Source organism: Calypte anna, chromosome 4A, assembly GCF_003957555.1.
Source record: "Calypte anna isolate BGI_N300 chromosome 4A, bCalAnn1_v1.p, whole genome shotgun sequence".
Lineage (NCBI taxonomy): Eukaryota > Metazoa > Chordata > Aves > Apodiformes > Trochilidae > Calypte > Calypte anna.
The window spans coordinates 23,412,575-23,435,906 of NC_044248.1; the positions used below are offsets into that span (position 1 = coordinate 23,412,575).

The 23,332-nt window shown below is 38.3% G+C and overlaps 1 long non-coding RNA gene across 1 annotated transcript in view; it reads left to right on the forward strand.

Annotated features, from left to right (window-relative positions):
* The window catches only part of LOC115598299, a 57,947-nt gene that overhangs the window by 8,581 nt on the left and 26,034 nt on the right, over positions 1 to 23,332 (forward strand). The window contains exon 2 of the long non-coding RNA XR_003987553.1: positions 2,530 to 2,649. This is a non-coding gene — a long non-coding RNA (uncharacterized LOC115598299). The remainder of the gene's footprint in view (positions 1 to 2,529; positions 2,650 to 23,332) is intronic.

The following is a 23,332-nucleotide window of genomic DNA, read 5'->3' on the forward strand; positions in this document are numbered from 1 at the left end:
TGAAACCTGAAGGATTGCTCTCGGATAGTTCATCTTCATTTTGTTGATATGCACAGAGAATTATAGAAGGCTTGAGAGAACACAGGATACAGATCAATGATGATGTGCAGTACTGGGGCTGCTGTGCCAAAAGCTAGCCCAGAACCAAAAATTCTGTCAACTAAAGATCAAACTTAAGTCCAGTAGAAACACAGCTGAATCCAAACAGTCAAAAAATAAAAATGCTGTCATGAAATTAAACAGCTTCCTTCAGGTGCAGGCAAACAGTAGGCACTGACAGTATTTAGAAGTTGCTTTTGTGAAATATTTTGTAGGCTTGTGCTACAGTGTAATATAGTCTAATCTCTTCTCTCATTCCCTATGCCTGTTTCAGAAGAAAACAAGAAAGTCAATCCAAACAAAGGATTAAGAGATTTCAATAACTGGACTAGTGCCATTATCCAGACAATGGGCCAGCTCTTTAAATGCTTGGTTTTGATTGAATTGAATGACTATATCAGAGGGAGAAGAATTGGAATGCAGAAAAGAGGGAATGGAAAGTCTGGAAGAGCTACACAGTTATTTTACCTACTACGCCCTTCCAGCAATGCATCCTGTAAACAAAGCAGCTCTGAGAAAGGATCTCTCCTCACTGGAGAATAAGGTTAGGGGCAACTTTTGAGAGATGGACAGAGAAAAGAGATTGATATTAAATGAGATTTAATATAGATAAATGTAAGGTAATACACCTGGGAAGAAATAATAATCATTATATAGAAAAAATCAAGACCTGCTATTTGAAAAACAGTAATAGAGAAGAGGGCCTGGCAGCAATGTTTTATAATTAATTACTGCAGACAGGAATTAAAAATCTGACAATGTGGCAAAAATCAAATACCTTCTTATTCTGGGCCAGTACCAGAGGTGTGTTTCTACACTGAGTGCATGGACATTGTTTACTAAAACGAGGGAGCTGGCAGTAAGACAACCAAATATTAAACTTCTGGTTACCATCTTATTAATTTTATTTATAACCTGGGGCCTTGCTTGCTGGTACTATAAGCAGAGACTTGTTGTTTTTTAATTGGTGAGTGCAGTAAAACAATAAGATAAATCATCTTCAAAATACAAACTCTTGATGAGTTTGTAGAAGGGTACCTTCTCTTTTCCAGTCCTCATATTTAAATACAGAATAGTGTCTTAAAATGGATCAGATTGAATCTAGCCAAGTTTGAGGAAACAAAACCCCTTTCCTAAAGAAAACCACTACAGCTGAAAACAGTGTAGAGAGAATTAAGACAACATAACCATTCCATAACTCAGTAAGAGAGAACCTGTTGAAAAGAAATGAATGCTGAAAGCAGAGCTGTTCTTTTATTTTGATAAGAAATGTTGTTCGATAAATGCACTTCAAAGATATCAAAACTATCTATTTTGCACCAAAGACCAGATGAAACATTACTATGCTGAGAAGACAGTGCCACATGAAAGCCTGCCAGACAACCCAGAGAGTGTCATAAAGAATTGTCTGATTGCAAGACCTGATGGCTGTGTATTTAGAAGTTCATAGACTTGTAGATCAGAACATAACACAAATTGATTCTAGTCATAGAAGAGGAAAGGGAGAAAACCCTAGGAAGATACAGGGTGTGGAATATTAAAAATGTACAGCAATATTTTGTCTTGTTACTGCTGTGAGTAGAGGGTAAGCCTTTCTTTGATTTGAGCAGGCCATACACCCCACTATAAGGCAACCTTAGAGTGGTACTGTTTCTCCCCAGGCTGGATATAGCTTGGGATCAAACTACCATGCTGTATGCAGGTGCAGGAAGAGGAATTAATCATACCAGGGCAACTTTTTCTCCTCCTGCAGAAAAGCTGATGGAGCATTTCTTAGAGCCCTGTACCTCCAAAGCATTTGTTTTGGGTAGTGCAAAACTGATTATTTTTTTAAAAGCAGCAAAAACTATGGCAAGTCTATGTAACAGACTTTAAAACTGAAATTTCATCTTCCGTCTGTGAGGGCACATAAAGCTACGATAATTACTTAGGGAAGGGTCACTCACCTTCTCCCCACAGCCTCCAGAGGCTTTTCAGAGACAGCAAAGCTTCAACTGCAGAGGGTTTTAGTCTGTGAAAAGAGGTTTGGAGCACATGATAATTAGCAACTCACAGCTGAATTTTGCCAGCTGTCAGAGTATTCTTTGCTATCACTGCATGAAAGTACTCCTGCAGGTCTCCCAAGTCTCCCCAAATGTGAGTTGTAATATGATTTGTCCACATGGAACTTGTTAAAATAGAATTTTGTCAGTGTACAACATTTAAAGGCTTATAGCAAATCCCTTTTCCCTGGCAGAACAACACCTGAACAGAATGAGAAAATGAAGGGTTTTTTTCTTAGACAAGCAGGATCTGCTTTACTGTTTATGCTATAAACTGTTTATGCTGTCTGCTTATACCCAGACCCTTACAATTCAGAGGAATTCAGTGTGCTGGAAGAATCCATGGGTAGCCTGCTAATCCAAATCCACATCTTCTTTGTATCCCCAGATCAGTACTCCAGTGTTCTGGCAGCAGACAAGCCCTTTCTTAGGACTCGTCCTTCATCTCTGCTTGCTCACTGTTTCTCAGTCCCGGTAGGAAAACTACAGAGACACTGGGAGAAAGACAGTAAGTATAATGCAATTGCTTTGAACCTTATTGAGGTTCACTTTTGTTTCAAGAAAGCAAACAACAAGAACTGTCCAGTTTACCTGAAGTTCAGCATGTGCTTAAGTGTTTCAGGACTAACACTGTTTCTGAGTTACAGCCCATCCATTGACTGCTTTCCAGAGTGCAGTATGAGATTTGTATGAAGTTCTTACAAAATATTTCTAACTTTTAGTTACGGGGCATTTAATTGTAGAATACACTTGTGCTGGCTCCTGTCTCATCCAAACCAGCTTTTCAAGTTGTTAATCTGCAAGCTCCTGTCTGTTTTCAACAGTTCATTTGTGTCCTGTTGCTGCTTTTTGTCTTTTTCAGGTATGTCTTGCTTACCTTCTCAGCTCCCATGGCCTCCTGCCTCTCTATCCTCAGAACAACTTTCTGGGAGCTCTGTTCATGACACACATCCACTTAACAACACTTTCATTGTCTTTCAATCCAATTGCAAAGGTCATTTTCTTGGCTCATTGCCCCAGTCCTGTCACTCCTCTCTTTTACACAATGCCATTGGCTCTTTTTTCTTAACTGTGTAAAATACAAATTACTTCTCTATTTTTCAAGCTGTGTCTCATCTACAAAACCAAGAAGTAATCCCTCAGTGCCATTATATAAATGATGCCAGTCTTTCAGAGCACTCTTGTACATTCACTTTCATGCTTCCACCCATGCTGCTGATTATGCATAGCACAAAATCAGTGTAATACTCCTACGTCCATTTTCTGCTTTTTCAAGCATCCCATCTCTGCCCAAGTTTTGTCAGAACCTGACCATGGCTACATAATTATTTTGCTAGATGTAAATTTTCATATAAACTAGTATCACATCTTCCTCCTGCTCATCTTCTTTCTGGAAGCCTAGTAGAAATAAGCACTTTGTAGTCAAAACAGCTTCTTTGTTTTATGCCTCTACAGTGCTAGCTACAATGGGGGTGAGTTTAGGTGTAATTTGAAGAGCAGTATTAATGATAAAAGCAGAATAAATCAGGTTATTTGTCTTGTTTGTAAGCCTGTAGCAAGCTTCAGGAAGTAGCTCCAACACAGGATGTTTGCCATACCAAATTTGCTTAAATCTGTTCATTGCAAGAACAAATTTTCTGTCAGGATTTTGAGAGACAGAGGGGGATTGGGACTGTGCCTTTTGTGGCAGATGACTGTTACTAATTTAGTAGTATTACCAGGCTGCCCGCTGAGGGCCTGTAACCAGTGTATCTCACTCAGTGAGGACCATGCTCAGAAAGGTGCAATGGGGGCACAGGGGTGTTTTTCACAGGGCACTCACCAACATCACAATCAAATTCAGCCACAAGTATGAATGGACATACCTTTGGCTGCATCTCTTTAGTATTTTGGTTTAAGAATGGGGTTACATCTTGTTCTGCATAATTATGTTTTGTGGAAAACTAATACAAAATGGCATTTCCCCCCTATTTCTGCTCTTTTTTTGAAATTCTGTGATTTTATCATCTCATGTGCAGATAAAATGAGCATTTTGTTGTAAGTTATACCTTCCAAAAAGCAATTGGGATTTATGCATCTGGAACAGAATTTAGGTTAATAACCAGAGTATGTAATTTAAGATTCTCAGAGAATTAAGACATCACTGAGAGGTGGACAGAAAGCTCAAGAACTGGGACATTTACATGCTTTCAGTATTTGGCAGCTGGAATGTCACATTTTCATTCATGACCATATAGTGTCTGTTTTATTTAGGAAGAATTAGTCTTGTCAAAAAACCTTGATATTGTTCTTTGGCAAGATTACAAGTACATTCCATAAAGATGACTATTATTGACATAATACACTAGGATTTATGTAGGTTATTTGTTTTATTTAGTATGGCAGCCTACATAAAAACTGTATGGGAAGCAAACAAATCAAACCTGTTTTTCTTCATGGTTATTTGCCATGTCACAGTTCCCTGCAATAGTCCTGCTTCCTTTCCTTTCCATGTTTTCCATGACTTTACCACCTTGTAATGCCTCTGGTTTAAAGACATCTGGTTAAAGACAGCCATGGAATAAAGACCATGAACTGTTAATTTAAAATGAGCCCAGTGCAGGGCATGACTCAGTCCAGTTCACAGTGGAGATATGGATATCCTTTAAAATATCCAGCTATCACTTGCATGCTGTTGGACTAAATGCAAGAGAGTCTATGGATTGAATACTGAAAGGGCAAAAACTACTCTCCAGGTCCTCAGTAAGACTGGAGCCTCATCAGTGTGAACACACATGCCAGTTGAGAGTAGAGGGCTTCAGTCCCTCTGTGATGGAAATCAGTTCCTTGTGCCATTCATTGATAAGCCATACAATGTTTCAATACAATTCTCAGTAGATTTCCTAGTAATTTCTCCATGCAGGCAATGAAAGGCAAAACTGTTTTTCTTTTTTCTAGCACTCAGGAGCAAAAAACAATAATAAAATGTCTCTTTAATTGTCTAGTGGTTTGGGTACTTAAGGTAACAGGCCATGAAGTTTCAGAATATTTGTGCTTTCAAAAGGTGGATTATATACCAAATAAACACTGCTAGATATTTCATTCTTTAGTATTCAGGAAGTCTTGATTCCCAAGATGCAAACTCTATTTATCATCTGCATATTAAGTATTGATTCTAGCAGGTACATAATAAAAAGGCCTTTGACTTAAGTCGTGTAAGTAATGTGCACACAAAATGAATAAACCATACACAGACACCACTTCTCTGACCACAGACCTAGGTGATCTCCAAGGTCCTATCCAACCCTAGCCATTCTATGATTTTTATGATTCATTAGGTGAAAAAAGTCTGAAAGGCTACACATTCATGTATTTCTAGTCATGACTGTAGAGACCTGAGGCTCTGAATATTTGTCTTGTGTGCACAGGAAACAAAGCACTAGGAGAATTTATTTTTTTAGAATATCTGTTCAATTGTCAGTCAAAATACTTTTTTTTCTTTGAAAATATATTTTGTAAAAAGTGTGTAAGTTGCTATGAGAGACAAAATTAAATATACTTTTTAGTAGCTTGTAATCATCTGATATCTCCTAAGGTAACAAAATGAAGCCTGTATTGTGGTCAAGAAGGTTTCTTGGGATTATGAATATATCTGTAACAAGCAACTAGTGTTACCAGTGGATATTTTAAGTGAAGGATTTACTGTAATAGACTTGTCTGACTTGGATAACAAACTCTTCGTATTTCAGTCATAAATCCTGAAGAGAAAGATACTATTCTCTCAGGCCACTGACAAACTAAAAGAGAATCTTTGTTTGCAGAACTCCACAGACTTAACACAGTATTCGTTAATGAGTTCATTGCGGTAATTACTTTCTGGAGTCTGTCAATCAGGAGATTTTAATGTATTCAGCATAGGCAGCATTAATTTTGTGCAATAGTACTATTTTACTTGGTTTCATGCTCCCTATCTATCAATCTGTCCATAACAAGATTTGAATCTATGGACCATTTTTTCCCAAGTTTGAGGAGAGAATTGTTTTTAAATATCAAAATCACCTGGATTCTTGCAAGTTTTGTAGGTATTGATGGGTGGGTAGAGGAAAACTCCCATGAGGGCTTCTGTGGTGAAAAGGTTTTGGAAGGAACTCAGCTGTTACCATTCCCTAAGGTATGCTGGATGGACAGTTGGTGTCTGCTTAATTCAGAAATTGCAAATCTTGTGCTACCACTTGTCAAGCTTGCAGGTAGGTGATGGGGTGGACTAAAAAAGTACATGCAAATAATATTTTGTATCTTAAAAAGTACACTTATCCACTGTGAGCTTGATTTAGTTCTGCCCTCTACTGAATTAGCAGTTCATGAGCTTTATACTGTGGTTGCATCACTGATTCATATGTGCTTTATTCAAGCAGGCATCTAATAATACCTCTTTTATAGAAGACATGTCTAACCTTGTAGCTTTGGGGTGTAACAAGAAAGGGACATATCCTTGACAAACTGCTTTGGTTCCTGTGCCTATTATTTTGGTATTTCACATATTACAAGACATTATGTAAAGATTGGACTTTTTAAAACATGAATTCTCTGAGTATGCTTGCCAATGTTTGTAAAGGACTGTGGCACCCACTTGGAATGCTGACATTGGTTTCAATTAGTGTGTGATGAGTTCCTTTGTTGTTGAAAGCATGATGTTTAATGGTATAAATAGACAGAGCAATTGGCTAATAAAATGTAAGTGAAATAAAATCGGGTTTAATTTGTTTGTAGAAGCTGGGTCGTGACTTCTTCAGCACAACAGTTGGAGTCACAGCTTGGAGAAACTTGAGGACATCTGTTATTTCTGTTGAAAAATATAAGTACGTTCAGTAACTCACACCTTTGGAATTCCTTTGGGGGGTGGGAGACAACCCATCTCATACACAAAGCTGTTTTACTCAGAATTTAAGGAACATTTGACTAAATCATCCATTAGGTCTCTCATAATTCAGAGGCAAATGTTCTCTGAAGGGAAACTTTGAAAAGATTTTTTCCTGGGTGATGAAAACCAGTGAGGTTAGTTGATTCCAGAAGGAAGGGATAAAATTTGCACTAGGAACTTACAACATATAGTTAATTTTGCATATAATGTTATGGATGTTATGGTTAAACACATGAAGCTGCTGTCTTTTAAAATTCCAGAAGAAATCTAGTTACAGTTGAACTGTGATCCAAGACTAAATTGCTTTTATACATCTTAAATGCAGGCATCTTACTCTGCTGTATGTAATGGATTTTTGGAAACTTGTTTTCTTCTATAACCAGTCCTAGGGGTAAGGACAGAATCAGTAGGAGCTGAAAACATTTCTTATCGACAACACACCTATTGTTCGCACATGTGTTACACCCCTGAGCATATACATCAAAGACATAATTGAAACATGTTCAATGTTCTTCTTTTGATGCTTGAAATTCTTTGGGGGTACTGAGTTTTTCTTGTTTTGGTTTGGGGGTTTTTTTGTTTGTTTGTTTGTTTGCTTTTTTGTTTGTTTGTTTTTTTTTTTTTTTGTAATCTACAAATATGTGTCCTTTGTGCCAGCACACACACTTCATGTTTTACAAACATGCTCAAATCTTCCATCGACCCCTTAATAAGCATTGGCTGAGAGGCTTTGTTTCTGGGCTCAGGAAAAGGGCCTGAGTGACAGCCATTTGAGAGTGAAGATTCCTGGACAGGCTGATGTGCCCAAAATACCAAGGAGAGCACATTCCTTTTCATTACAACCATCCTAGCCTTCATAGCACACAGTGTCTAGGAAATAAGGATAGGGGCAGAGAGGTGGCAGCAGAAGTGTGAAAAGAGAAGTGATAGTAGTGGTAAGAGCATGGAGTGCAGAAGAAATATCTTTCAGTGTGAGAAGAGGTGAGGGTAGGAAATCAAACCCCATAAGTAGATTGAGAACTGGAAGCAAACAATGATACAAGTGGGAAGAGGGGACTCTGTGGAAGAAAGTTCTGTGCCTTATTCCCATTTTTGTCTCTAGACTCTGGGTTTAGACGATGTCTCCCGCGACATATGGGTTTTCCTGCAAGTAGTGTGTAATGTAAAAGTTTAGGCAGATGGGAAGCTGCAGTTCTCCTTGGGAAAGTTAATCCATTGAATACAATGTGGTAGTTGAACAATTACTCTCCAGAAACACTACAATAATTCACACAGGAAAAGCTGAGTTATAGATTAACCCCAAACAAGGGGGTTTGATTGGCTAGGCATCCTTAACATCAGTTCAGTTTAACTAAGAATAACATATCTTGTTCTACTTTTCCTTACTTTTCCTATTTTTCAGGAAAATTAGGATTTGGACACTTCATTTTCCAGGGGAAAAAAATATTTTGTAGAGCTTTCCTGACTTGCTCTAAATTAAACAAAAGCATGTGTAATTTAGATTAGGTTTAGAACAAATAAGAAAATTGCAGATAACTTAGGATTTTCTTTTCTTTTCATGGGTTTTTCCTTTTCTATCTCCTGTTTCTTTTGTGTAGCTTAGGGAATTTTCTTGGTGATTTTAATTTCTTCTGTTTGTGCAACATCAAGACTAATCCTGGTTTTCTCTCTCATGCAGCAATCCATGTTTCTCTTTCACATCTTTCTCATGCTTTGTACTTAGTTTCTTCCTGTACCCCACTGTTATGTCTTGTTGGCCTCCCTTATTTCTGTACATTTTTTCTTCTCTGCATTAATTTTTCTCTTTACTCTTCACCAAATTGACCAGAAGCTCTATATCATATGGTTTTCTAAACTTGTTTTAAAATGCAATTCCTGTCTGTCATTAACTTCCCATTCTTTCCCTTAGAGTCACAAACTGAGTTGTTTTCTCTTACATTAGAAAGCAGTTCCTTCAGTTTCTTTCCCTCTTCACTCCACTCAGAAGACCCTTATTTTGGTTTTCTATATCAAAAATTCTTTGTTTTTTTTCCCCCCAGTTATTTTTTTCTCCAACTTCAACTTTGCCCCTAGGAGGAAGAATAAGATAATAAATTTTTCCCCTTGGATGGCACTCTTCTCTTATTTCTTTCTTGGTGGTGCTTAGTCATTAACAAAGAGAGTTTGCTTTGCAAATATTTGTCAATAGTTTAGTTAAATAGTAACAGAAGGTAAACTGTTTGATTGCAAATCCAAAATTCCTTCTTCTGTAATGGTTCAAGTGCTTTAGGTCTTACATAAAAGAGAATTTGAGGTTACAGAATTAATTATTTAAAAGAAAGCTTTTTAGCATGAATGTATGTATGCTGCAAGAACAATTACAAAAATATTCCTATTAAAAAGTACATGTAACAACTAAAAAATAAAAGTTACAAGTTACCCTATTAATGCTTTAGAATATATTAAAACTAACTGAAAGAATGCACACATTAAACTTTAGGCAATACAAAGCTTATTATTCCCCAGAGACAAAGAAATCATGGTCAGAGTACAAGAGTAGAGATAATTAGAGATTTGTTTCTTCTCTACCTCCCAAGGTAAGGCTTAATCCTACAGTAATCTCTTTACTGAGAGCCAAATGTTAGTCAAGCAGCCTGCTGTACAGATTTGAAACTCATTTAGCTTATATTTTCAATATCTGGGGAAGGAGCTATCCTATGAATTTAGTCTGCATTGTTTTAGAGATGGTACCTTGATATGGTTTGCAATTTATCCTGCAGTGTAATGCATTGGCAGGGCTTCATGACGTTTGCCCGCTTATATTGTGATATAAGACTTCCTGTTCATGACCAGTAAACATCCAGAGCCCTTCTGTCCTTTATCATGGGAGTTTGTATTGGGCACACAATGAATGGCACACTCAGTGAATGTGCATAAACCAATTATACCAGAACAGTTTTGCCTTTGAGCATTTCAACTTGGTGTTGCCCCATTGTGCTTTAAGTAAATTGCCCCAGTAAACTTGGGGTTCATTCTAGTGGAGTAGGTGTTAAGCAAATTGGCCTTTTGTCTTTTGTATTTCCAAACTGTGGTTTGTAGCTTTGTTGCAAACTCGTTGGCTCTTTTAATTCCCAGGTTAGATAGGGAAGGGAAGAAGCAGCAAAGAAAACAAAACACCTGCTGAGATTATTTTTATTTTTAAAAGGCCTAAAGGGTAGATCCACGAATAGATCTGAGTGGTTTCTATGTATGTGAGGTTAAAATTTACACTCTGCTGCAATTTTGCATTGAAAGATCTGTAAAACACAGGTGCCTGCATAGAATGTGTGATGCCCAGGGGTGCCTCAGACTTGATAGTGCTGGAGAATTCAGTGCCTCCCTCATTCATTCCATTGAGATTTACAGATTACCCACCTCCTTCATATATGGAAAATAATCCAGCAATCATTCTGGACTTAATGAGCACAGACTCTGTGCAAAACACAGAAATGTCAGGAACAGACAGTGACACTTTTTAGGAGAGGTAATATGAAGAAAGAGCTGTATAGGCCTGAGAGAACAGCCACAGTACTTAATAAAACCACCTGAGGGTGCTGATTCGTACTCAACTGTGTAAAATTGGATACCAGTCTGGAAAGAGAAGAAGGTGGTCTAAAGCTGAGTGTCTCTGGAAGGGATGGTTGGATGGACAGAAAGATAAAATAGATAGATAGATATTCAGTGGGTGTGGGTATCCAGGTGACCCTACATGATCGTGGTCCATTCCTATACTCTGGTCTGAAGGGTCAAGCAGAGAAAGGGTATTAGAAATGCTTAGAAATGCTTTGTTGCTTGGTAGGTTGACTTGCTATGGATATATATGTGTATATATAATTTTTTATTTATTTATTTAAAATGAAGTTGAGATAGAACAGTTTTATTTACTATCTTAAGCAGGTAAAAAGAGTGGCCTATACCCTCCACCACGTTTGTCCAAGGGCTTAATGATTAAAGCATTCATGTGGACAGTAGGTACAAAAAGTCCATTTCATTCACTGCTTGCAGGACTGAAAAGGCAATGCCAGGTTATACAGTGTTTTAGTATTCTGCTTACTTAGATTTTAATTTGCTTTTAATTTGCTTTAGTGAAGTTTTGCATGGAATAATTTAATCTGCTTTGGATTAGGAAGTGTATCACTTGCTGGTGAGGGCACTCCCGAAGAAAAGCAAAGGTGGGGGTTCTGGTTCTGGTGAATGATTAATGCAGACCTTGTGCAGATTTAACCACCAGGTTGTAGAGGTGCAGAAATTAAACACTGTGCCTCTGAATCAAGTACTTTCACAGTGGGTCAAGGAGCCAGCTCCTCACTGCTGTTCTGGAACCTGATGAAGCATGGTGGGCAAGAGTACTTTGCATTCAGTTTTGCTGCATTTTGTGGGGGAGGGAAACGGTTTCATTTATTTGCTTGAAGAAAATTTTAGTTTGGTAACTCAGCAGTTTCTACAACCACATACCTGTTCACTGAAAACTTCTGCAGTGTAAATGGCATTCCTAGTCAAAAGGGAGTACGTGTGTGTCAGTGTACCCAAGAGACTGGGACACTCATTTGATGTGTAAGGGACAGAGGTCAAAATCAATTTGAGTGGAGTATCTTTGATCTCAGCTGAACAATCAAAACTGTTTACTCTTCAGGAGTGAGCAGGTCTACCTTGTTTTATTCCCGTAGGTTTTTCAAGCATACAGGTCCATCTCAAAGTATAGCAAAGTATTTTTCTGAAACTGCTGCAAATCTATGAAAACAGTGTGTTTCCTGCCTGGTTCCAGATAACAAGCAATCCTAAAGCTCTTAGAAGTCTTGTACAGAAGCCCTGTACACAACAGGGATTGAAGCCTGCCCTCTTTTCACCACAGCGATGGGAAGTAGTGGGATTGATCCAGTGCAGAGGTGTAACTCTGAATTAGCAGGAAGGAGCCTTAATGGAGCCTCAGGTGTGCCTGGGCTGTGAGGAACCTGTGGCTGCAGCAAGGGAGGTAGGGAGAAAGGATCTACAAGAGGAGAAAAATTCACTGTAGTTGACAGTGCTTGGCTACAAGAAAATCACAAGATCCATGTGAACTGAAAGAAGAAACAGAGAGCTGAGGAATTCAGGTGGGAGCAGAAGCCTATGTTTATGGTCTTTTTGAGTTAGGGAAGGTTGGAGTTAAATGGGGAACTCTGCAGAGACCTCTGCTATGAGAGGGACAGACCTGCTTTCTCTGCAAAGGATGAAAGAGCTGAGAAGTTTGTTCCCCTATGAGGAAAAGTGCTGCAGCAAGGCCTTGCTGTCTCCTTGAAGAAAGCTCAGGCTTTTATAAGGCTCATGTTTAAATCCTGACTGGAGCTCCAGTTTGCAGAATCCAGCAGGATTTGAATGGCAGAACTGGTGTGGAAAGCTGTTGTTTGCAAATAGAGATTAGATTGAAAAAAGGGGAAACACGGAGTGCTTCCTTGGAAAGAGGCTGAGAAGCTTTGGTTGCTTAGGCCACAGATTAACCTTTTCTTCCCTGAAGAAAGACACAGCAAGGTCTATGCATGCCTATGGTAAGGTAGTGGGTACTATATAGTTCTGGTGTTGGTGTTCCATTACTTTTTCCAGTTGTTTCCTGGTTTTCATAACTTTATGTTCTGTCTGTCCCCTTGATGTAAATGTCTTGCAATGCCCAGGTGTACTGAATGAGTGCTTATGGATTTCTTTCTAGTGGCTCAGATGAAGGCATTGGAAACTTTGCTTTCCAGAAAGAGTACAGGCAACATAGCTGACAGGCTGGTCATTATTACTGGGGTTTTGATTTTAGGAGGCATTTCTTCCACAGACCTACCTGAACCTGAAATTTCTGAATTTAAAGAGCTAGTGGTATATACACTTATATACCCCATCAGTCAATGTAAACAAGGAAAGTTTTGTGGGTTTTTGTTTTGGTGAAACAAGCTAACTTGTATCTCTAATGGCATTGGGAAGGCATCTCTAGACCATCTGAGGTCTTTTTGTAGTCATAGAGTTTACTACTGGTGTCTTGCATCATATCAGTGTGGTGTAAGAGCTGAATCTTGTTGCAAAACTCCAGTACAGACCCTAATTCAGGAAATCTGCCTCAGTAATCTCAGGGCTGCTGTTTTGAAGTTGTACATTATCCAGCAGAGCTTGAGTAGCTGCTTCTGTTTCCATTGAAAAATTACATTTCTTAAAGTGGAAGTATTTAATTGATTTAGAGACTATCCCAATCTTGTCCGAGCAATTCTCTTTTGCAAAACCAAAATTATCTTCTTGTAGCTATAATACATATTTTCTCTTGCCATATAAAGTTTATCAGCTGCTTTTCCCCTAACGTCTTGTAAGTGGGAGGATTTATATCTTTTCTTTTCCTTCCTTTTCTTTTCATCCTTAACACTTTTAAGTGGCATGTGTTAGAAACTGTATTTGCTTTCTATCACAAAATGGGGCTGAACAAAGAAACAGTTTTATTTCTCTTCTAACCATTCAGAGCTTTTGCCCTTTACTGTGGAAGTGTATAATATTAAAATTTTATCTTCTGCTAATTGGCAAAACTGTGATATTCTAATAAGAAATCCTACTAAAAATGGTTCACTACATCTATTCTTGTTAAACAGAACTTTCAATTTAAATTATATGCTGGAAACAATTGTATGAGAAACACTTCTATGATTAAGAAGTTATTTTAAAAAGTCACTAAAATCCTCCTTCTGCATACTTATGTCATCTTACACTTTTATCTGTGTGTCTCAAGGCTCTAATGGCACTAGAAATGAAATCTTACAATGTATCTCTCCATAATTCCCACTGGTATGCCAAATGCTAGTATTAAGAAGATCATTAAGAGCACAGTCTCTTTATGTTCCCATTTAGTGATCTAAACTACAGCAAAGTTAATATTTACAGCAAGATAATACATTACTAATAGAAATGTGAAGCACTCTTACTCCTCCTAATTATTAATGCTACTATCTGGGCACAGATGTGCATTCATAGGATTTACTTGCTTGCTAGATATGTGCTAATGAAAAGTGCATCCAGGAGTGTACTGCCCTAAAAACTTGATTATGTTCCAAGCAGTGATCATAAAATCACAGAACCATAGAAAGTTAGTGGTTGGAAGGGACCTTGAAAGATCATCGAGTCCAACCCGCCCTGCCAGAGCAGGGTCACCTACGGTAGATGACACAGGAACACATCCAGGTGGGCTTTGAATGTCTCCAGGGAAGGAGACTACACAACCTCCCTGGGCAGCCTGTGCCACTGCTCTGTCACCCTCACAGTGAAAAAAGTCTTCCTTGTTTTTATACAGACCTGCCTGTGCTCCAGTTGGCAACCATTGCCCCTTGTCCCATTGCCCCTGAGAAAAGCTTGACTCTGTCCTCCTGGCACTCACCCCCCGCATATTTATAAACACTGATGAGGTCTCCCCTCATTCTTCTCTTCTCCAAGCTGAAGAGCCCCAGCTCCCTCAGCCTTTCCTCAGAAGGGAGATATTCCACTCTCTTCATCATCTTGGAGGCTCTGTGATGGACTCTCTCAAGCAGTTCCATGTCCCTGTGGAACTGAGGGGCCCAGAACAGGACACAATATTCCAGATATGGCCTCACCAGGGCAGAGCAGAGGGGAAAGAGAACCTCTCTTGACCTATTAGCCACCCCCTCCTAATGCACCCCAGGATACCCTTGGCCCTATTGGTCACAAGGGCACATTGCTGGCTCATGGTTATCTTTTCATCCACTAGCACCCCCAAGTGATCCCACTTTGTATTTCCAAGTGTCCCTGTAGAGTGATTCTGGGAGCAACAGCAAGCAGGCTTTACTCAAGATAAGCATAATATATGGACCTTACAGCCCCTTGTGTGTATACACATCAGTTGTGGGAGGTATGTGTGTGCTATGGGTCTAGCAGTGTATCATGAGGTTAAAACCCAGGCGTGCTCCGTGCTCATAAAGTGATTTGTGTTTGCCAGAGCAATTGAATAAGACTTTCTGCAGTTTCAGGCATGCATTGCTATACTGGTGATCAAAACCCTGGAATCTTAGATTTGGATGTAATTGCAGGACTCCAGAAGATTGTACTCCAGGCATGAATCTACTCTGACTGTGCTACCAGACTGCTGCTTTTATTGGCTTGGGAGGAAAGGAGATATGCTATGTGCTTTCCAGATGTGATGAAATAAATATTTTGTTGGGATAGAACATATTTGCATGTATTTGCTACAGTCTGAAGAAACATGTTAGCTTCCATCAGATGGAGAGGTAGTAAATTTTATTGATTCAACTTGTTTCTCTCTGACAGCAGCCTTCTGTGCCTTACAGATCTCTTTTAACTGAGGACATTTCTAAAGTTCTAAAATTGGAAGCAGTTTTAAACAACTGTTTGTTTATAAGCTGTCAGAGCTGAAGAGAAAGAATGTTTTCTTTAACTAGCCCCAGGCTGCCCATCTGATCCTGGGCTGTGCTCCTAATAAGAATTGGGACCCAGCTTAAGAGCAGAGAAAGAAAGTTGAGGCAAATGTTGTTACTTAACATCTACTTTTATTGTGCACTGCTTCTTGGAGCTTGGAGCTTCAGCAAACTTTTGCAATAATATTCAATGTGTTTTTTCATCAGACCTGCAGGGAAACTATTACAGGAGGTTTGAATCTTTTTTTGACTGAAAGTCCTTCAGGACCAGGCTCTAACACTTTGTGTGCTGTCACAGGGTGTCTCGAAGCACTGCTTGATTTGCGCCTTGGATCACTGAGTAGTTGGATAATGAAAGGAAATACAAATGGTGAATGACTGACAATTGCTTTTGCCTTGTGCTAACTGCACGAAGGTATTTGTTTAAATGAAAGCTTTTAGCATAAATAGCTATGTATACAGAAACCAATTAAAGTTTTGAGAGACCTACCTAAAATTTCTATTTGCTTCCACAACAGCTGAAAGAGCTAAATAAGCAGAATAGTCTGACAGAAACCATATGCCCTTTTTTTATGTTAGAGCAATAACAATCAACTTGTCCTATGTTATTGCAGTTGTGTTAAAATGTTTGTGAGCTGTGTAATAAGGACAGTATGCAGTCAGTCTTTCAGACACTGAAGAACTCAAGCTGCATTTAGCTGCAAACTTAATCTTTGAAACAGCTATCAGCTCAGGTTGTAACGTAAGAGAAGTTGTATGGTAAGAGAGGTAAGTATAAAGTTAATCAATAATCTGTTGTAACTTTCTCTGAGGTATGTAGCAAATTGGTTTGGCTTATGAATACATGTAAGCTGGGTCTGGAAATAATCCCCTAAATATCTCTCATTTAAGTGGAGAGGGAACTTACTTGTGGTAACACTGTCCAGAACTCATGTTCTTCACTTTATTACTATCTGATCAGAGTTTTGCAGAAGTACATTTTGCTTATCTGAAAATTATATTCTTAATAGGGCATATTAGTATGCATAGCAACAGAACACTTCAGGGGTTTAAATAACATTTTATTTGACTTGTTTAAAGGAACAAACTTTACCTTAGAAGTAAATCTCACAATTCAGGGCCAGTTCATGGTGCAGCAAATAATCCGAGACTTCTTGGAAGTTAATTCCTGAAGACAACAGCAGCATAAGCATAGACCTCCTATTCTACAGACAAAATAAATGTAAAAATGCTACCACAGCCCTATAAAACACACACATTTTTAGTGTTGAGCTCCTAACAGAATTTTGAGAATAGTCTGATCTGATTTTTAAGAATTTAAATAATGGCAAGTATAGCACATTCTAATTTCCATTTAGCCCAAGCTGAAGACATGTTACACAGTCTGAAAAGCTTTACATTTGAATGCTTATGGTATGTCTATAAAGGACAAGAGTGCTCCTACAGATTTCCGAAAGTGAGAAAGAGAAATAGAGGCTTAAGGGGAGATTGTTTAGTTCTGCTTCACTTGCACTTAGTTCTTCAAGCTCATTTTTCCCATTTCTTCTGGCTTTCCAGTTATTTCTGACATAATAGTGTAAGGAAGGTTTATATAATCCTCAGAGTTACTTGTTTCTAAGTAATCTTCTAGACATGGATTTATTTTTTTTAATTGATTCCTCCATCTCCCTCCCCACTCCCTCCCCCCCCATTATTAAGGCAGCTATTCTGTACCCGAGGGCAGAGCAATCTAGCAGAGTTTGCCTTCAGATTAGGAATATAAAGCAGCAAGAGACTGGTGAAAGCAAGATCTTATTTCCTTGCAAATGTTACCACTGTTATGTCCTCCTAAACTCTGGCTTGTTTTGATATTGAGTTTGGGTGCCACAGTAGTACCTGGGTCAGGAGGAAAGATGGCTATTGTTATTTTAATCAATATCCACAGAGGAGCATCTGGGACAATTTCTGATGTATTCTGAAGGGACAGTCAGGGATATCTGGAATAGCATAGGTATTAGGGGGAAGGTGCAAGAGTAGTAAGAGGTAAAAATATTACTTCCTGGGAAGGAAGGAAGCACAAAGTGCTTAGCACAAGTGGCTGAGATGTTGCTGCTGTTAATGACAGATCCTGAGGTTGGGATTCTTATGTTTATTTTTCCTATGTAGATGCCTTGTTTAGAGAGAGTGGTGATAGATGACTGGGTTACAGCTGAAGTTGATAAAAGGTGTCATTCCATTCAGAATTGCATATTTTTACACAAAAAATTTAAAATAACTGATTTTTTAATTTTTTTTTTTTAATTCAAAGACTGGGGGATAGGTAGCCCTGACCGTGATTATAGGACTTGAGATTTATAGCTCACTTGCTATTCACTCTCTAGGATGCTAATGGGATCCCAGAGCTATGTATTATTGGAATTTATGGGCAAATGGCAATGTAGCAACATGCTGAGTTGTTGGAAATTTCCATATTTGCTGTGTTTTGATGGAAGACTTTGTGGAGATGCATTTCCTAATTTGGTTTAGTTTCCTTGCTGCTAGCAGATTCCTTGTGAGGTTATGTAAAAATAATCTTGTAGTTCCTGCTAGAAAATGAGGAATGGCAAGGTATGTGGGAATGTAAGAAAACAGTATCCTTATGTGAGACTAAATATAGGCAGCTTGAAGGGAAAATGAGGTGTCCATGAAGGTGTATCCACCAGAAATTCTAAAAATCCAGTCCTGTTGTGCTACATGTTCTTTTTGACATTTGGGGCACTAGGGTAGTATATCTCTGAGGTAAATAATCTTTTGGGGAATAATCCTGATCATGGGATTTGTGGGCAATGGAGTTTTGGTTAATTAATAAGCATTAGGGTATCTAATTGAGCTGATAGTACTTATTCAGAGATGAGAGGGAAAGATATAAAGAACAAAACACGTACATCTTGCTTTTCCTTTTTATCTTTGCTTTGCCTGAAATCTGAAAAAATCTGGTGTCAATAGGTGATCAAAAAACCAGACCACTGGATGTCTGTTAATAAAAACATTGGAGCTGCTGTGTAATTTTCATCTATTCACTCTTGCAGGATGAGGGACTTCGAGTCACTGCTTAGAGCTAAGGGTATGTGCTGGCTTATACACTAGGTAACTTAGTTCAGTAGGGTTAAATAGTGAGTTATATGATTCCTAAATTACAGATACTTGCCATCCTTGTGTTGGTTTATTTTTTATTCATTACTGGATTGTACTTTGGCATGTTCTTACTCTTTTCTGATTTATAATGGATCTCTTTATTGAATTATTGAGCAGAACTTTTAAATAAAACATCAAAGAATTCTCTTCTGCTATCAATTCTCCCATAGTATTAAGATATATCAACCATTAGGACCACTTTCCTCATCAGAATACTGACACTGTTAGAATTAGTCCTAAATGTGCTGTGCACTAAAAGGTTCATTCAATATAGCTTTTTTCTTCTGAAAGTGAAAATATTTGCTCTATAAATATGCAAAATCAGATTGTTTCTTTTTGGATAAATACTTTGCACAGTATCTGTTTTGATCTAGCTGGCCACCTTAGATGTGTAACACATTTTTCTACTCTGAATCCCATTTTATAGGTGAAAAAAACCTAAGTATTTACAGAAAATGTAGTTAAATTTCTTCTTAAGACTAGGTCTATTGTCAGACTTGAGAAAAAGACCAAAGCCTGACTTCCAGTCCTTGGTCATCTTCCTTGGTCTGCTTGTTATATACTGCTTTGTTGGGATAGAGATCCACTGAATCCAGACAGTTTTATGAAACTGCAAATTATGATTGTTTGATAGCAATCCTGTTTGTGTGGAAATCAAAACTTGAGCTCAAGTCTTCTTATGGCCACTGTGTAAGCTCTGCCTGTTAATGCTTTTTTTGGGATTTGTCTGCTTATTTCAATGCATTAAAACTGACTTGATGGTTCTGATTGCACTTGTACAGTAACTTTATGCTGCCTTTGAGGTTCTTGTCATTTCCACAGAACCATTAAGTCTGGGGTGGGTTTTTTTGTTTGTTTGTTTGGTTGGTTGGTTTTTGGTTTTTTGTTTGGTTGGTTTTTTTCCTGGAGGGTGTTTAGTTTGCACATAGCAAACCAAAAGAAAGGCATAAAGCAGTTATCTGTTATTCCAGAATGCCAAGAAATAGTTTACAGTGTAACTGCAGTGCTTTAAGGACTGTTGAGGCTACTGGGAACAGCATTCAATTTCTGGAAGTAAGGCATAAGTCACAGAAAATGAAATTTGGAACAGCTTGGCATATATATTTATAGTTAAATAAATGAAATACCAAAAGAAATACACATGTTTATATTTAAATATTTAATTTCCATGGGCACTATTGAACATATATTTCTGTCATCAGGCAATTTTTCTAAAGGCTAAAATAGGCTTGCTGGGTACCTGAACTAGAGACCCTTCTATTATTTCTTGGCTAATAAATTTTACTCCCTCAAAAGGGAATAAGTTGTACAAGCCAAAATAAACCTAAGTGCTGATTTCTAAAAAAGGGGGGAAGGAACTGACTGTCAGGACAAGCTAGCACTGTTAGACTGGCAAGATTTTTCTGTAGGCTTGGCCCAAGATATGAAGGTTTTTGTTTGGTTGGTTTTGTTTGTTTGGATGGAGGTTTTTCCACTTTTTTTTTTTTTTTTTTTTTTTTTTTTTTTTTTTTTTTTTTTAGCTGAACATGATTTCATTTGGACAAAATCCTGTAAGAACTAGGTTAGGTCTGAATGCTAAGACATAAGCCCTAGACTTAGGAAGCCCCTGGCCTGCATGCAGGTGTTTTGTTTTGTTTTTGTTTTTGTTTTTTCCTAAAGTGTATGGTAAACAGGAACAGAGCTGTGACAGTCATGATGGTAATGGTGTGAAAGAAGAGAGGTTTAGTTTCCCACATGAATTCTCCAATGGAAGGAGAGTGTACACACTGTGTTGAGCCCTGAGAGTGGGAAGAGGATCACCTCAGGAGAGATCACTACTCTTTCATCTGCTTAGAGATAATTGTATATGTAATAAACTGTGATCTTTTGGCATTGACAAGACCTCTTCATAAGGATATTAAAGAGGTGTATACCAAAAAAAAAATAGTTTTGAGATAGTGAATTATGAAGAACAGTGAAAATCATATAACAGAGGGAAAGAAGGAGGAAACAGCACTATCTGCTACTAGAACTATCCCTGTTCTTTTGCTCTTCCTTTTCATCTACTACCAGCCTCTGACAGAAATAGGATACTGGCTGAGTGGTGCTTTGGTGTATGGCTGTAATGCATGCCCTTAATGCACTTTCTTGTATTTGGCAAGATCTCTGTGTCAGGGCAACAGAAGAGTTTTCTTCTTGTTTTGGGGTGTGTTTTCAGTTGAAACTGAGCTCTCGTAAGTAACTGATTCCACATACACTCTCCTTCCATTGAAAAACAAAAGAAACAAAGATTATCAATGACAGTTCAATATATATCTAGATACAAACTGCCTTTTGAGTTTGTTTTGGGTTTTGGTTTTTTTACTTCCTTCAGGGTGCCAGGTATGTCTTTATAGATTAGGTTTTTATCTACATCACACGTTCTTGGCAGTGCAGAGTCTCAGGGTTTTTGTAATAATTACCCAATATGTAGCATTTCAGAGGTATTTTTATGCTTTGGTCTGCAGCATTTCTGTGAGGTGTGCCCTCAAAGAAAGCTTGTCCCAGTTTGCCTAGCTGACTGTAAATCTCTCTTGCCTTTACTGCTGAAATATTAGTGGGTTGGTCTCAGCTTTCTATCAGCCACTTCTTCCCTGAATTCCCAAATTATGCATCTGTAGTTCCTATTTCATTTGCAAGAGTCATTCATTTCTGCCCTTAATTCCTATTCCAGCTGGCACAGGGAATTGTGGCAGTCTCAGGCTGTGCTGCAGTACTTGTCACTGTACATCCTTCTACTGACACTTGATATCTTCTCTAACACTCCAAGACCTTTTTATCTGTTATTGGTTGTTTAGATCACTTACTGGGCTTCAGCACTGTATTTTCACTCCTGCTGTTCTCTGATACAGAAAGTTAAATCACACTAAAGACACCAGTCAGGCTTTTTATCTTTTTGCCATGAGAGCTCCCAGACTTTTCCCTGGCCCACTTCTCCCTGTCTTGCACAAGTAATGTTGCCCCATAGTAAACAGTGGGTCAGAAGATCTTGTTGCATTGGGCTCAGGGCTGGGATGCAGCACTGTTGCTGTGTGCTGAGATCTGTTCCCTCCCCGAGCTGGTCCCATCACAGCTGCTCTCTCATCAAGTTTGCTGGCTTTGCCTACCCCAGGTCAACTGGAGGCAGAATTATGTTTTCCTGTACAAGTCTGCGAACAAGCCAGTTTCCTTGCTATGTTTGGAACACGTTGTGGTGGCAAGAAAGGTAAATGATCTGCATGGTAGCTGTGAGCAGTGAGCACACTGATGTTTTCTGTGCCCTAGAAAATAATTCAAGAAAAGTTCTTTTTAGGGATTCCAAGAAGAGTAATGTTTGTAAGAGAGCAGACAATGCCCACCTCTGAGACATTAACCCCTTGGTCCTATTGCTTAAGAAAGGGTGAAAAAAGGGGAGTATAAAAACATGGCCTTAGGAAATATTATTTATATTCCAGTGCTTTATTAGAACAAGTTGCTTACAAGTGCTCTGCTTTTTTCTGTCAGTAGAGATTTTTATAGAAAAGCTAAGTAACAGCCTATTATTCTAGGTTTGCTTTATTTTGTCTTGTAAGAAAGAGATCGACAGAAATTACTTTTCGTGCTTTTTTCAATTTATATGGAAACTACACATAATTTTATTCTAAGTTTGTGGGGAAGCTCTCCAAGTTAATAATATTTCTGCACCCTGCTGTCAGTGGTGGTCCTGTGTGCTGCAGCTCGGGTAACTGGACAAGTGGGTCAGACAGAAGGTCATGCTCCTTGAGGGATATAATGCCCCATTTTTCTGCTCTACCACAATAGCAGCAAATTTTGTGATTATTGTCCTGCAGAGAAGTGATAATGAGGTAAAGAGAAATCATGATAATATGATGTAGCATAAAGAGTTTTCACAAAAATACAGATGCATTACTCCCAACCACTGAGCCTATACTTTATGAAAATCATCATGCACTTGGTGCCAGCAGCATGGTCCCAGTCTCGTGCCATCTGTGCATCTGGCAGAATATTACAGGAAGCTCACTTGTACATCTTCTTGGGAGTGTATCCTTCCTATTTAAAAATAAAACAAAATACCCATTTTAGATCATATCTAACAGATAGATAGATCTAGGCTACTGTTGAGAGGATTGATTTTTATTTTTTTTTCCATTTAATTTCTTGGGCTAGAGTGGTTATTTTTCCCAAATTACAAAATACAGTTACAAGCATACTAATATATCAAAGACATGGTGCTATTCACAGTATTTCCAACTTCAGGTAAGTTTTAAAAATTTTGGGGGTTTGTATCGTTTTTATGGGTTTTGGGGTATTTTTACGTTTTTTTGTTTGTTTGTTTTTGTTTTTTCCTAAAGTGTATGGTAACAGGAATAGAACTGTGACAACCATGATGGCAATGGTGTGAAAGAAGAGAGGTTTAGTTTCCCACACGAATTCTGCTATGGAATGAGAGTGTACACACTCTGGTGAGCCCTGAGAGTGGGAAGGAGGATCACCTCAGGAGAGATCACTACTCTTTCATCTGCTTAGAGATAACTGCATATGTAATAAGCTATGATCTTTTAGCATTGACAAGACCTCTTCATAAGGATATTAAAGAGGTGTATACCAAAAAGAATAGTTTTGAGATAGTGAGTTTTGAAGAACAGTGGACATCATACAAGCACTAGGGACCAGTGGATAAAATGATCTAGGGGTGAGTTTCTAATTACAGGGGATAAACTCATACAAGACAGATTTAAACT